The 11,540-nt window shown below is 34.4% G+C and overlaps 1 protein-coding gene across 1 annotated transcript in view; it reads left to right on the top strand.

Moving 5' to 3' along the window:
• Positions 1-8,979: 8,979 nt before the first annotated feature.
• cib (thymosin beta cib) overlaps positions 8,980-11,540 on the top strand; it is a 57,624-nt gene continuing 55,063 nt past the window's right edge. Inside the window, exon 1 of the mRNA XM_017617238.1 lies at positions 8,980-9,202. The gene's annotated coding sequence lies outside the window, so the exon portion shown is untranslated. The remainder of the gene's footprint in view (positions 9,203-11,540) is intronic.

Here is an 11,540-nt window from a genome sequence, read left to right as displayed (position 1 = left end):
ACCTGAAAACTTNCACTATGTGCAACAGGTAAATGAGCGCTCGGTACACATTTGTAGACGACACAAGACCGATCTATTGAATTAGATATTTATGAGTATATGTACGTACATATATATGTATATATCGATGGCTGAGTGGAAGATCGACCTATCTCAGCTGCTGATTTAAAAACGCCCTATCTCAGCACATTTTCAATGTATTTTGAGATCGANTTTCAGAACTCTAAAACTTCCCCCCTAAATATCTAAAAATTTTGACGTGATACGGATTTTCTGAAAACGCCATCGTAATCTAGAGGCCAAAATTAAGTTTAGGTGTTTGGCCGTTTAGCTGTGATATATCAAAACCTTAAAATTTACCTACAGTGTAATTAATTTAAATAAGCCATCCTGCGGTTTTTCTTTGTGAATCAGTTTTTATATCAAAATAAACATTTAAATATAAACCGTGTTCTATAGTTGGGAACTTCACGAACTAGTTAGTTCGAAGCAGTAGGTCATTGAATTGATCGAATGAACTAGTTCGAAATTTTAAATGACCTTTTTGCCGGTTTTTTAATTATACTTATCGTTGACTAATGGTGAAAATGTACTTTGGAACGAATTTCCGTCATCCCTTGTCAAATTTGGTTTGGAGACTGTAACGAATTTCTCCTGAATGCTGCTATAAAAATGAGAAGCACCTTGCTGTGCTACAGTCTGGCTCAGGGAAATATGCGTGGGCGTGTCTCGGTCACAAACTGCGAAACTCGTACAAAAGTCAAAATTGTATGCAGAGAATATACAACAAAAAAAGGCGATAAAACGCAAACCAGCGAAATGAAAGCAGCGAACGCAAAATAACATCTTATTAAAGAATCCTAGAGGGGTAGAGCTGGAACAACCACGAATGGAGGGAGTGGAAAGATGAAATTCCCCCTCCCAACCTGTTAATGGACTGGATTCAATTTCCATCAACCCAAAATAAAATAAACTAACCCATGTCTACTAACCTTTCCCTACATTTCGTCATCCAAGCAAAAGATTAAATTTCCATTATAAAAAATACAAAATATTTCATAACTTTATTAAATCTAGAAATAAAATAAACATCTGCCTCAAATTCTTAGAAATTTCACCTTATTCTAAATACAATATTCAATTACTGAATTATATAAAAAAATCCGATTTTTAATTCACTACGTAATCCTAAAGATAGGTATAGCTAGAAATATATTCTATCCTACTAAATTTTTGTGTATATGTATTTTTGTGTACCTATTTACATTTATTGTTTTTATTGATAATAATAGATGAAATATATATATTTTTTCTGCATTATATTTTTAAGGTTTTTTGTTTTGCCAATTAAATTTTACAAAGAATACTTTTGTCGTTAAAACCTACGAAAAAAAAATTAATCTCTTCATTACTTTACTCTGAAAAGTAATATATTCGCACATAGAACTTTAGCATCTACTTGAACTTCGGTTGCAGACTTAGGACACGAACTCGTCGGCATGTACAACGAAACCTTCAGCTATTAGATAATTTGTTTTTTTTTTTTCGCTTATAACGTTTATGTTAGCTATATAACTACAGCTCGCTTCAAAGATTATTTCTTCTGTTATTCGATTTAGTTTACGCTATTCAGATTTTTAATGTCAATATACAAGAAATTCAAAAGTTCATCACTTACATATTTCTCCATCGATGCGACGTTGAGCTCAGCGACGACAACGGGGAATCATGTTCGATGTTCACTGGTTGTAACGACCATGGCTGCTAATGCTGTAATTTATAGAAAAATAAGTCTCATAGCACTCTATGAGGTAAAACCTAATCGTCACTAACTACGGAACGGTTCCCATCCGGAAATATAGTTTTGTTACGCGCTAATATCAATCCTCTATGGGCAGAACTTCCGGCTACCACGAAATTTTATTTGCGAATAGAGAATTTAAAACGAGTTCAACTAATTTTTTATTTTTATTTTTATTTTTTTTATTTATTTTTTTTACTTTTCTTGTGTATGTAATAAGATAAAAAAATAGGCAATTAGGCACTTATACACATCACTTAATAACTTTTTGTTTTTTATTCACCTTTTTTTCTAATTTAAACCTTAGTTAGATTCATAAGCACTTACGTACATATATACATCATTTCAACAAAGAAAAGAGAAAAAACAATTCAGTATAAGATATAAAGAAAATAACTCCATATATACTAATTCGCTCTCTGGCCCTGGTTTTCGGTCATGTCCTGCTGCGGCTTTTGTCCATTTCTGTTCATGGCTGATGGTGTTACGATCCTCGGATTCGTGCTTCGATGAGGATTTAGTCCCTCGATGAGCTACTCGCTTTTCCGTTTAAAATTAAATTTTGGCGTATTGGTACCGCTTGGTTTTTTTTCATGGCAATTACTATTTGGCACGGGTGACAGGTAATAAGGTCAATGGAAATAAAGTCAATTGACTTTATTTCCCACGCTGGTGCGAAATAAAGTCAATTGACATTATTACCTTTTCAAAAGCGAAATAAAGTCAACAAAAATTTGGAAATAAAGTCATTGACGCTATTTCCTCATTCAAATGGAAATAGCGTCAACAATGCTTAAAGTATGTCGATTCATAGAAAAAAATGTTGTTCTTACAATAAACATTGCCCCGTAAGTGTTGTTTTTTAATAGATGAAAAAGGTTATTGCCAAATCCTCAGTGTTGTGATATTAATCCACACACAATCATGAACTACCACCAATTGATTTTATTAAAAAAATTTAAATTACGAATATGTAAAAACACGATGCGAAAAACTAAACGCCTGCGCCCAGCTGGAATACGAGAAATATTTGGAGAAAGAGTGTAGAAATGATCCATAACTTGCAAAACATGTTTCGTTTCCACAAAAATAAAGCGAACACTATTAAATTGAAGAAACAGTCCATGTCCAAAAACCCCGGAGGAACACTGAAAGAAATCTGTGTTTTAAATTAGCATATTTTGAACGAATTCGGAGCGTCTAAGGTGGAAAAGAAACCAGCGTTTCTATAAGGAAACAATTATAGAAAAAGAATTTTCTTACACTGTATTCATGTCTCCGCCAGAAATTTGTGACGACATCAGTTAAAAGCAGCTAAGGAGAACGACGACATTATTTATTAGATGGCACATTCAACGAGTCAGTGTGCCAAAATGCGGATATAAACAATTATTGATTATTTAATATCGGAACCGAAATCATATAAGTTAATTGATTGGTTTTCACACACTTTTGAAACACAAATTATCTGCTTTTTTACTGCAGACAAGTTGTTGCCCCAAAACACAGCAGAAATCTTCCAATCAGGGCTGCCAACTATCCTTAGTTATGAGGTGCCATATTGAGGACAAAAAAGTGCCAAAATGTGCCAAATAGGAAAATAAAAGAGCCAAAAAAGATTTCATTCCTTTTAATCATTCACATTTAGCAATAAAATAAAGCTACATTTTCCAAACACAAGTGCAATGATAAAATAAGATAAACCAGTTGAATAGCCTTTATAAATTAGAAAATTTTTGTTGAGAAAAAGAAGTGCACGCAAAGGATTTCACAAAAATGTATTGAAATGTTATTTTTTTTTTGCAAAAGTGCCATTTTGGCACTTTGTGCCAAATTGAAAAATTAAGTGCCATTTGAAGTAAAATAGGGACAAATGGCACGGTTTGAGCCAAGTTGGCATCCCTGCTTCCAATAACTTACAAATATAAAAATGTGAAATATCGAGGGCTTGAATTCATTAATACCCTATATCTGCAATTTGCACAAAAACTAATTTGTGATTTTTGAAACCATCTGGGACTTATTACCTGTCGTTATATAAGGCAAAATTAATATCACTGATGACAGTTAAAGCTTAGGTGGATTTTTATATCAGAATCTCAAGTGAAAAGTGTTTATATAGAGGGTATTATTGAATATAAGCCCTCGATGTTTAAAAGATATAAAAATTTTATTTCAACGTATACAAAAAATAAATCTACCTGCGTTACAGCACGGCGGGANCTTTTCGTACGTTTTAAATTTTACACTTTTGTATGTAAACAAAAATTATATCAGCTGTTCGTCTAACTTGCAAGTTTCTGCAAATTTTCTGTTCGCGTACTATTTTGGATATTTCTCTCTTGTGAGAGAACAGATGACATTTCGCCGGAATTTGGCAGTTGGTTGGTTTCTGCTGGAGATTTTAAACGAACGCACCTAATGTCAATTGACTTTATTTCGCACCAGGGTGGGAAATAAAGTCAATTGACCTTATTTCCGTTGATCTTATTACCTGTCACCTTTGGCACGACGATAGCACAACTCTCGTATTTCACGATTTTTAGTTTTTTTTTATGTTATATGTAAATTTTCATTACACTTTTTCAGTTTTTTTTTCCTTTTTTTCAGGAAAACATTAAACTTCGCACTTATTTCCGAGTTCTTTTTTCCGGACAATTCTTTTTATATTTTTCAGTTTATGCATATACATATATGCTCTCTTTCATACAAATGTCTGTTAATATATTTAAAAATGTTTATGTTTTTTACGGACCTTAATCAAAACCATTCTCATCCTCCGAGCAAGTGTCAACATTATTTATAGCCTACCCTTCTGCCTTGATTTAATTACTCACTTATAGGCTTATAGGGTAAAGACGCTGCTGAAGGATAACCTGGATCTACGCAATAAATACACCATAACGAATACAGCAGATTTAATCGAGAAAATGAAATCGTTGAAGATCAACAAAAACACTAAATTCGTATCATTCGACATCAAGGACCTTTACTCAACGATACCAACAATAGAAACCATAAAGACCGTACAAGAAATACTGATTGAAAGAATGACAAGAGAAGCTGCTACGGAAATAATAAACGCATTGAAGGTTACATTAAAACAGAACTACTTCCGGTTCAATTATAAGATATATAAACAGACGAACGGGTTGGGAATGGGTAATCCGACGTCAGCAATACTCATGGAAGTATTCATGCAAACACTAGAAGGGAAATATATGGAAAACCTTTCCACCAACCTAGGAATAAAATTCTACGCGAGATATGTCGATGATGTAATATGTATAATAGAGGGGAACAAAGAGAAGCAGATACTCGACTATCTCAACAAACAACACCAGAATATAAAATTCACTATGGAAACGGAACAGGAGAGAAAGATTAACTATCTGGATTTAACAATTAAAATAAACAATACCACGAGCAAGATAGAGTTCGAAACATACAGAAAACCAACAGCCACAGATACAATAATACACAACAGCTCGAACGATCCACAGCAACACAAAAATGTAGCACTTAGACAACTAATAACGAGGCTTGAAACGACCCCTCTAACAGAAGAAGACTACAAGAATGAACTGGATACAATATATGCCATTGCGCAAAATAACGGATATAAGAGAGGCCTGGTTGAAAAGTTAAGAAAGGACACAAAATCGAAACAGGGCAGAAAAGAAGAAAACAATAAAAAAACTTTTGCAGTTCTAATTTACACGGGAAAGACGTCGTATAAACTTGCCAAATTCTTTCATAAGTACGACATTCAGACATCATTAAAAAAAAATAAACACTGTGGGACGAATATTGAAAGAGAAAATAAGCGAGGAAGACCCACTAGATAAATAGGGCGTTTACAAGTTAACCTGCGAGTGCCGATACAGCTACATAGGACAAACAAGACGAAATATAAGAACAAGGTATCGAGAACACATAAGGGATTATAATAAGAAAAAACGTAAACCAGAGGCTACAACAGAATCGAACTTCGCCAATCACATGATCAAAAGTAAATGCGCACCAATGAAGATTGGACAAACAACAGAATTTCTCCGTGTACAATATAAAGGACAAAGATTGAATATATTAGAAAATATGGAAATATATGTGACACGTAAAGTTAAAAGGGACCTACGGTCAGAAAAAGTCGGTTTTCACTTTTTCATCGACTCTTATAGTAAACGGGACGCTCTTTCCAATGCAATAAACCGCAGCTTTCTAGCTGTATTAGTTTTTTCATCAATTTCACGTCAAAGTTAGCTACTTTTAACAAAAAAAAGTACAAAAAAAAATCAAATCTGACAAACTATTCTGAAATTAATCAAATTCGCTTGAAACTCGTTACTCGGGTGTTTTGGGGTCGCTGATTACGAATCCGATGTTAGTTTTTCAAAATTCAAAATGGTGGATCCACATGAATTCGAAGAAATTTTACATTTTTTCCGCCATATTGGATTCGCCATTTTGAATTTTTAAAAACGAACATCGGATTCGTAATCAGCGACCCGGAAAACCCCAGAGGAACGAGTTTCAATCCATTAAAACGTTCAGAAGGATCAAAATCAACTTGGTAAACTTCAAAGTCGTTTTTCTCGAAATCGTTTTTTCTGAGCGTAGGTCCCTTTTAACTTTACGTGTCACATATAAACAGAAGACCTTCAAAGAACAAATAATAAATGAGCAAATAAATACTGTATCGGACGTACTGTTCGAACCTCTAAAACTACTGTACGAAAAGAAAAATGACAATAACAAAATATTAAGGATAGACATGGAAGTCAATATTTATAATATATACACATACATATGTCTAATCTGTAATCTTTATTTAATCAAGCAATTCGAGAGGAAGAAAGTGCGAAAGGCCGCAGTCGAAGAATATCAAAAATCAACAGTAATTTTTAACCCTTCAAACGTGCACATTATTATACTAAAATTAAATTGGCTTCTAAAAATTACGAGTGAAAGGTTAAAAATTGTGAGGATTTTTTTTAATTTGTTGAATCTTTGTGAGTTTTGCCCGAATTTGACTTTGACTTATATGGCGTATGTTATACAATAAGAGATATGTTTATAAAAAATTTGTGAAAAAATTTAACATTTAAATATTGTATGTAACTACATTCGTTAATAAATTCGGAACACATCAAGATAACCAACCGTTCAGCTATGGGCAAACTAAAAATGCAGACAGATAGTACTTTTTACGCTGATTTCAACTATATAAATACTATTTGGCGCAATTGAAAAGTAAAGAAGATATAAGAGGTTAACATTTTTTTCGATATTTTAAAATATTAATATTTTCTAAACCACGTAACCGATTGTAAAAGTAATGACGTTAAAATAAAACCAATTAATCTATCTCCAAGTTAATATAAAAAATGTGTATGCTTGTTTATATATTTAAACCAAAAATGATAACAAAGAATTAAAATGTAAAATTTTTTTCGTAAAATAACCATTTTTAGAAAAAAGTGCATTAACAATGCTAAAGAAATGTATATAACTTAGAAAGTGCAAGTTTTTACCTTTAATATATACATATTTTATTATTATGATTTGCTATTGAGGTCTAAGAATTTAGTGATACCAAGATTAAAAGCATTTACAAGCAAGTGGCAAGTGTGAGGTGATATCATAGTTTCTTTTGCCCAGAACACCTTTCTGAGTAGGCGCACTTAGGGATTATTACCCCTCACTAAGTAGAATTCTCCTTTCTGTGTTGCCGAAGAAGGGGGGCTTAAGACCTTTTGCAGAGATAATTTGTCTGCGTAGGTGGCCTTCGGCCGCACTTAGGGATTATAACCCTCACGAAGTAGAATTTTCCTTCCCGTGTTGGCGAAGAAGGGGAGCTGAACACCTTTGGAGAGAACACCTTTCTGCGTAGGCGGCCTTCGGCCGCACTTGGGGATTATAACCCTCACTAAGTAGAATTCTCCTTTCTGTGCTGCCGAAGAAGGGTGGCTGAACACCTTTTGCAGAGAACACCTTTTTGAGTAGGCGGCCTACGGCCACACTTAGGGATTATAACCCTCACTAAGTAGAATTCTCCTTTCTGTGTTGCCGAATAAGGGGAGCTGAACACCTTTTGCCGGGAACACCTTTCTGCGTAGGCGGCCTTCGGCCGCACTTAGGGATTATAACCCTCACTAACAGGTCTATTCTGCACGTTACCGAAGATTTTGTAACCGGAAAATTGTATTACCAAAAAATGTTACCAGTTCTTGTCACCGCGATTCTAGGTACGGTGGTAATGCAGTTAAAATATTCATCAATTCAGCTATGAAGAATTTTGCAAATCCTGGCATTGCATATTTCACGGGGCAATAATTTGTTACCAGCTTAAGATGGTAACAAAATTTACCGGTTACAAGAGTACACAGAATGCGAAAAGGGTTTAAATCTTGACAGGAACTTTATTTACCGGTTACAAACTTTTTATTACCAGCGCAGAATAGACCTGTAAGTAGAGTTCTCCTTTCTGTGTTACCGAAGAAGGGGGCGGATATTTTCGCAGAACTTCTTCCACTATCACTGCAATTTCAAAACTCAAAAGCAAATCATAATATAATATGTATATTAAGTGCACTTTCTTAATAATATAAATTTTTTTATCATTAATTATGCACTTTTTCCAAAAAAGGTTATTTAATGAGAAAATTATAACATTTTTTTTGTTTTTTAATATTTTTGGCTTAAATATATAAACGAAAATACACGTTTTATATATCGACTTGAAGATAAATTAATTGTCTTTATTTTGACATCATTACCTTAAAATATTAATATTTTAAAATATCACGAATTTTTTTTTTTAACCTCTTATATCTTTCTTACTTTTCAATTGCGCCAAATAATATTTATATAGTTGAAATCAGCGTAAAAAGTGCTATCGATATGTATTTTTAGTTTTTCCATAGTTAAACGGTTGGTTATCTTGATGTATGCTATAAATTCAAGCAATTGTCTTAAAAAATTTGAGTTTTTTAATAGAATGATGCCAGTGCGCGGAATTTCGTGGTTGCCAATGGGAGAGACATAAATAGATGAGTTGGCATCCATGGTAGGAAGCCATTTTTTGATTCAACCAATCTCGTTTATAATTGCCTGATGTAAACACCGTATAATACAAATTATTTTCATTCTTTTCGAATATAAAGGCTTAAAGGGTTCAAGTACTATACCGATAGTATCAAATTTCAATGTTTCGTTGCCGTTTGGGAGAGTGCCATTTGTGCTCTCGCTTTCTTTTTTTTTAATTTTTCCGTAAAGTACATTTTGAAGTTGGAGTATTGAGACGTGAGTAATCGATTTTTAATAAAGGAGTGGTCAAAAAGTAGATAACTAGCCAAAATTTGTTATAGCTTCTCAAAGGAAGAGTTAAGTGATATACATGTAAGTAAGACTATGCACATTATATTTCAAATATGCATTTTGAATTAAATCATTATGTTCGGTGTTTTCGGATTTAATTGTTTCTTTTAAAAATTTATGAAGAAAAGTTTAATTGGGGCAATGATTTTTAATGTTGAAAATGTTAATATGTCTACGGAGGAAGAAAGTCTACATTTTCAGTTCCTTTGTCTGGATGCATCGTCAATGAACCTACTGATGCAGATACGTATTGATGTATATATAAGTATGAATTCCCGGAAGATAAATTTGCATAAATACATAAATTTGTGTAACCGCTTATTAATTTTATTTTTTCTTGTAATATAGATGAAATTTGAGGCCGCCAGTGTCATGTTGTGTACACATTTTAATGGACACGCCCTTAGAAGGCATGAATTCCAGTAAAATTCAAGTAAAGTAGTAATACAGCACGAATCCAGGTTTAGAAAAGTTCATAAATTGGGGTGAGGTTGAAGCATACAAATTATAGTACTGGGCTTACATAGGCTGAGATTTTCAATAATGGACCATTTCCTATTAAAGGCAAAGTATAGCGAAATTTTATAGGGGTATTCTATGAGTCTTGCAAAGCCCTTGCATGGTGCACAGATTGCACGGTTAAAACCGGTTTTCGTATGGGACAGCTTTGCAAACCGTGCAATCCGTGCACCGTGCAAGGGCCTTGCAAGACTCAGAGAATACCCCTGATGAAATTCGCAGGGGGTGTTGAGGAAGTGCTTAAAATTTATCAATATTCTGGAAATGCGGTACCAATGGACGCGTCTGGACTCCAGTAATAAGAATTCGAAAGCGGAAGGTATTGGCTGCAATTTAGTTTGGCATCCCCGGATGCTATAAGGTAGCTATGGAACGGTAGAGGGAGTTCTCCTGATTGCAAATATGTATACTTTTAGCCGCAGCAGGCTTATAGTTTTTAAGTTATTTGTTGATAAAGTTTGTAAATTGAACTAACCTCTCGGCGCTATTTCTCACAATAAACACTCTATTTATGTACACACTTCGGCAAAATAGTTGCATTAAAATCCCGGCCTGAGATTTCCACTTCAATATACAATTCTTAATTAATTAATTAAGTAAAACGCGTTTATAAATATCTTCACAAACGTTTGCACATTTCATAAACAAGCAGAAATAACAATGGCTGACAGTAACACAAAATGTATGCTACCATACGTTAAAAAAAAAATACACCACAAATAAGTGCGTATAATTAGGGAGTATAAGTGTACAATACGTATGTACATACATTGCTCTTATTAAAAATTATAATATTAGGATCGATAGGGGTCTTACTCCTGATCATAACGGTATATTTTTTTTCGGGCGGAAATAATATTTACTGGTGTTATTGTAGTTCAAAAAGGTTCTGTTTATTGGCGCGTTTGCACCATAAACCGTTCTGCTTAGCCCAACCTTAAACGCACCAAACCGACGCAAACTACGGTTAGGAACCTAAAAATAGATTCTCTCAAGTAAGGCCGGGCACTCAATTTTTCTGAGATAATACCCAATAAAAATGATATAGCCTGAGAAGTTCTTCTCTTATGCAAAGTTGGTAGGCTAATTAGCCGACAACGGGACCAATATATGATGGCAATGGTGCAGCAAACCTTAGTGAACGTAAAGAAAAGCGTAAAAATACCTATTGCAACTTTTCTAAACGATTAATATGAACAGTATGACTCGGTCTCCAAATAAAGGCAGCATATTCCAATTGTGAACGCACAAACGCGGAATAGAGTATTTTAATAGTGTAAGAATCGGTGAACTCTGAAGAGTTCTGAAGAGAGCGCTTGAAGTTCAGCCGAGTCATTTATGCATATAATTTCAGAATATATTTTGAAGTCATCAGCAAACAGAAGAAAGCTAGGATTTGAAACACAGGAACTATTGTCATAAATAGTATGAAAAATAGTGTGCCCAAAATGCTGCCCTGTGGACTCCTGAGAGAGCAAAAAATGGCTTATGGGCTGTTTTTGCTTACGGGTAAAAGCACATTTAGCTCTAAATGCTACTGTTGTTGTTGTACTCTACTCTAAATGTTCATTTATCCACTTCTGTGGCTCCCGATTAGGAACTGCTTGAAGAGCATTATATTGTGCTCCTTTACAGGGAGCATTTGCGCCTCGCCGGTGTTCAGGCGACATCAGGAGGCATCCTGTCGCTGTCCTGAGTGCGGTGTTCTGTACAGTCTGTAGCTTCGTCCACTGCGTCCTACTAGTCCCTGGCGACCACACTGGCGCTGCGTAGTTCAAAACCGGCCGGCCTATTGCCTTGTATGTTGCCAGCAACGTTTCTTTGTCTTTGCCCCAAGTAC

This window comes from Rhagoletis zephyria, unplaced genomic scaffold, assembly GCF_001687245.7.
Source record: "Rhagoletis zephyria isolate East Lansing unplaced genomic scaffold, Rhagoletis_zephyria_1.1 Rzeph_scaffold_01369, whole genome shotgun sequence".
In the NCBI taxonomy this organism is placed as follows: domain Eukaryota; kingdom Metazoa; phylum Arthropoda; class Insecta; order Diptera; family Tephritidae; genus Rhagoletis; species Rhagoletis zephyria.
The sequence above is the reverse complement of the archived record's forward strand: the minus strand, read 5'-3'. Positions and strand labels throughout refer to the sequence as shown.